Genomic DNA, 4,963 nt, shown 5'->3' with positions numbered 1-4,963 from the left:
AACTTTTACTTAATTAAGTACACAATTTAAAAAGTCAGTTTGATATTTGGTTTTCAGAAATTGGAAATTGTGTTTGATTTTTTTTTTTTTTTGACGCAAAAGTTAGTGTCTAGCTTTGGATTGATCAGAAGTTGTCAAACCCCAGTCACCTCACCCACCACAATCAAGACCCCTGCATATTTAAGTAAGATTAAATATGGTATGTAATCTTCTCACAAGAAACCATTTTGTGTGTGTGCATGAAAAAGATTCTATATGTTGTCAAAGATTGTAAATATCAGTACTATGATATGGAGACATTTCCTGCGGCTGTTCAATATGATGTTTCAATCATGTAGAGTGGCACTGATTGATTTTGTACCAAGAACTAGAATTAAAAGCTACAAGATTCATATATATGGTATTTGTGTTCTTCCAAGTAGTTCTATGCTTCATCTGAGATCCTACCACCTCTGCACTTTTCTCTCTCTGTAAATAGTGCTATGGTTTCAATTTCAAAAGTTCATGGACAGTGGTTTCCAAACTGCCTTATCTTCTGTTTGGGACTAACTGTATTTACTTGGCAACTGTCAAAAAAGTAAAATTGATTTCTGAATCCCTTGAAAGGACACACACACACACACACACACACACACACACACACACATACAGACTTTATTCTATGGAGTTCTGAAATGATTTGAATGCTGTCAATCCATGCTTCATATTCAGAAACATTGGTTGAGGTACTGTCATTACTTATACTTTGGAAAAAAATGTAGTTGATAAAAAGCCCCCTCCAGCAGGGTGGGGATATAGTTCAGTTGGTAGAGTGCTTGCCTCACATGCACAAGGCCTTGGGTTCAATCCTCAGACCACACACACACACACACACACACACACACACACACACGCACACGCACCAAAAAAAGCCTCTTCCTCCACAATGAAACAGTCAAGTGATTGATATATTTATTAAAACACATGTTTAAGAGATTTCTTACAGTCATTCTGTTTGCCTCTCCTCATAGCACAAATTTTTATTTAACACTCCCAAATTCTTAAACTTGATGTTCCTTTCTTTTCCTTCCTTTACTCTGAATGCTTTCCAGAAGTTTGTTCCTAGTATCCTCCGTGGTAGAAACCATGAAGGGAGTATGGATAGGTAGATTTCACTCACATCTGTATTAATGTATGTGGCTTCTGCACAGAAATTCTGTCATGTTTAATAGATGTGTGACTTATAATTTCTTTCCTATATTACTGATATTCACAAAATATTGTCTAATCGTGCAGGGAATGTCTCACAATAGTATGTTCTCACAATAGTACCCCCTGCTTTTCTAGTAGCATATGAGGTTCCAGGGCCAAAGACTTTTTAAATGACTGTCTTATCCCTCCCTCAACTTGAAATAAATGTACAGCCCACGTGATCAAATTGATGCTAATAAAATATTGAAAATACATTAGAGGTCATAGTGCTAGCCTGCAAAAATTTCAGTCTTATTTTACAAACCTGTATGTTTATTAACTCTCTTTCGATGTGCTTTGATTAGTCACATTGAGTGGTTCTTCAGATCATGTCTTGTGGCTCTGTGGATTATAACAGCAGAGAACATGGAGGCCCAGAGGGAATGGACCCTGATGGTGTCATCGAGAGCAACTGGAATGAGATTGTTGATAACTTTGATGATATGAATTTAAAGGAGTCTCTTCTTTGGGGCATCTATGCTTATGATTTTGAGAAGCCTTCAGCTATTCAACAGAGAGCTATTATTCCCTGTATTACAGGGTATGATGTGATTGCTCAAGCTCAGTCAGGTACTGGCAAGACAGCCACATTTGCTATTTCCATCCTGCAACAGTTGGAAATTGAGTTCAAGGAGACCCAAGCACTGGTATTAGCCCCCACCAGAGAACTGGCTCAACAGATCCAAAAGGTGATTCTGGCACTTGGAGACAATATGGGAGCAACTTGTCATGCCTGCATTGGTGGAACAAATGTTCGAAATGAAATGCAAAAACTGCAGGCTGAAGCACCACATATTGTTGTTGGTACAGGTATGTTAAACAGAAGATATCTTTCTCCAAAATGGATCAAAATGTTTGATTTGGATGGAGCAGATGAAATGTTGAGCTGAGGGTTTAAGGATCAAATCTATGAGATTTTTCAAAAATTAAATACAAGTATTCAGGTTGTGTTGCTTTCTGCCACAATGCCAACTCATGTGTTGGAAGTGACCAAAAAATTTATGAGAGATCCAATTCGAATTCTAGTGAAGAAGGAAGAATTGACCCTTGAAGGAATCAAACAGTTTTACATTAATGTTGAAAGAGAGGAGTGAAAGTTGGACACACTTTGTGACTTGTAGGAGACACTGACCATTACACAGGCTGTGATTTTTCTCAGTACAAGGCGCAAAGTGGACTGGCTCACTAAAAAAATGCACGCCAGGGACTTCACAGTTTCTGCTCTGCCTGGTGACATGGACCAGAAAGAAAGAGACGTTGTCATGAGGGAATTCTGACCAGGGTCAAGCCAAGTTCTGATCACTACTGACTTGTTGGCTCGTGGTATTGATGTGCAACAAGTGTCTTTGGTTATAAACTATGATCTACCTACCAATCGTGAAAACTATATTCACAGGAGTCCATAGCAACAGTTGATGATGAGATGGCTCAGAAACGGCGTTGACGTAATTTAGGACATGGAATCATAAGCAAAACAGCACACTGTTTGAATAAAGAGCCAAATTGGCAGAGGGGGTCGATTTGGAAGGAAAGGTGTGGCTATAAACTTTGTTAAGGAAGAAGACAAGAGGATTCTTCGTGACATTGAGACTTTCTACAATACTACAGTGGAGGAAATGCCCATGAATGTGGCTGACCTTATTTAATTCCTGGGATGAGACATATTTGAATGCAGTGCTCGCTGTTGCTGAATAGGCAATCACAATGTGCATTGTGCTTCTTTGGGAATATTTGCATCTTGTCCCAATGCTCATAACAGATCACAAATACAGATTTTGATAGCAAAGTGACCTTAGTCCTGAGCTCTTGTGAGGAAAGTCATTGGCTTTATCCTCGTTAGAGTTAGACTGTTGGGGTGGGTATAAAAGATGGGGTCTGTAAAATCTTTCTTTCTTAGAAATTTATTTACTAGTTCTGTAAAAATGGTTGTATTAGATGTTCTCTATCATTTAATAATATACTTGTGGACTAAAAGATATAAGAGCTGTATAAAATCAGCCAATTATGTTAAACTGGCATATCTGCCTTTATTGTGTTTGTCATTAGCCTGAATAGAAAGGCCTTTAAAATTGATTTTTTTTAGAAAGCATTTGAATGCATTTTGTTTGGTATTGTATTTATTCAATAAAGTATTTAATTAGTGCTAAGTGTGAACTGGACCCTGTTGCTAAGCCCCAGCAAGCAATCATATCCTAGGTAGGGTGAAACCCATAGTAAAATTGCCATAATGCACGTCTTAATGACGTGTGAATGTTAAATAAATTGTATATTCACTTAAAAAAAAAAGCAAGGGCTGGGGATGTGGCTCAAGTGGTGGCGCGCTCGCTTGGCATGCGTGCGGCCCGGGTTCGATCCTCAGCACCACATACCAACAAAGATGTTGTGTCTGCCGAGAACTGAAAATAAATATTAAAAAACATTCTCTCTCTCTCTCTCTCTCCCTCTCCTCTTTCTTTAAAAAAAAAAAAGCAAAAGTGAGGATCAGTTTTACATCTGGATTGGGTCTGATGCTCAGGGATTAATGACCTTTAGGTTTAATAAATGCAAGTGGCAAATTTCAGTGCCCTGCTGTGAGGCTTTATCTGTCAATGGCACACCTTCCTTTATCCTCAGTTCTTTTACTAGCAATGCAAAGACCTGTCACAGCAAGGTTGTATGTGTTGAAGGGGGATGGGTGCATAGACTGACTTCAGCTGCTAGGAGCTACTGACTAGCTTCAAAGAATACTAAGAAGGAATTTATGCACCAGCACAGGCTTCACAGATGAATCTCTCTATACTTCCTTTTCCTTGCCAGTTTATGTGGCTAGGTAATTTATTGAGAAGAGGCTTGTAAGTAAGGATTTTATAGCACCCGGTTGGGAACTTGCTACTAATCTCCTTTGGCATGTCAAGCCTATGCCAGTCTCTTTGGTTCTCCATCTTCCCTCTGTCCTCTCTCTATGTTCCCCTTCACTAAATTGATCCTTACTAAATAAAAGAACAAAACATGTTGATGAATCAAAAATGGGTTTAACTTTAATAATTTACTATGTAATTTCATGGCAAGCCGTTTAATGATGCTTAATTTTCTTAATGCTCTTAATCCTCTGTAAGAAAAATGTTGATAATGCTACACATTATTATATTTGAGGGAGGAATGTGTTCCTGCAAGTAATTGCTTAATTACTTTAGTGGATTGTGTACTGCTGGCTTGATGTGCCTCTCCATCTGTTTTCTTTAATTTATTGAATCGATGCCATTTGACAAAAGAGCAAATGTAAGTCGCATGAGATAGAGAAGAGAATAGGTCACAAGCCTAAGGCTTTCCGGAATATGCAATGCATCAGAAATTTAAGTCAGCCGCTGACGTGTTAAATCTGAACTTCAGTGCTGAATTGCTATGTTTGAATTCTGCTTCCTTTCATTCACTGTTAAATGAAATTGGTAAACCCTTTGTTTTCTCAATTATTAAAATGGAAACAATTTTCACATATAAAGTACTTTTTAGAAATTGGATAGATGAAGATGTATAGGAACCTGACTGAATCATAAACTTATTACATATATTCCTGATGGAATTATTGTAAGTAGCCAAAGTGAAAGTAATTGGGACACACATTTGACATTACTTGACTTTGGGTATAGTAACGACCATTGACCCAAACTTTGCTCTATTATTTTCTCTTCTGTTAATTAATGTCAAATTTAACCAATATTTTTTTCTGATTTGCAAATGGAAAATGTTTTTCTAT

At 37.7% G+C, this 4,963-nt stretch overlaps 1 pseudogene across 1 annotated transcript; it reads left to right on the top strand.

Moving 5' to 3' along the window:
- Nucleotides 1-1,547: 1,547 nt before the first annotated feature.
- LOC308632691 (eukaryotic initiation factor 4A-II-like) lies at nucleotides 1,548-3,005 on the top strand (annotated as a pseudogene). Its single transcript has 2 exons — nucleotides 1,548-2,628; nucleotides 2,734-3,005. The product of its transcript is annotated as a eukaryotic initiation factor 4A-II-like (transcript).
- Nucleotides 3,006-4,963: the final 1,958 nt, after the last annotated feature.

Source organism: Spermophilus citellus (assembly GCF_964194105.1).
Source record: "Spermophilus citellus genome assembly, chromosome: 13".
Lineage (NCBI taxonomy): Eukaryota > Metazoa > Chordata > Mammalia > Rodentia > Sciuridae > Spermophilus > Spermophilus citellus.
Note: the sequence above shows the minus strand (reverse complement) of the source record. Positions and strands in the feature narration are given on the sequence as shown.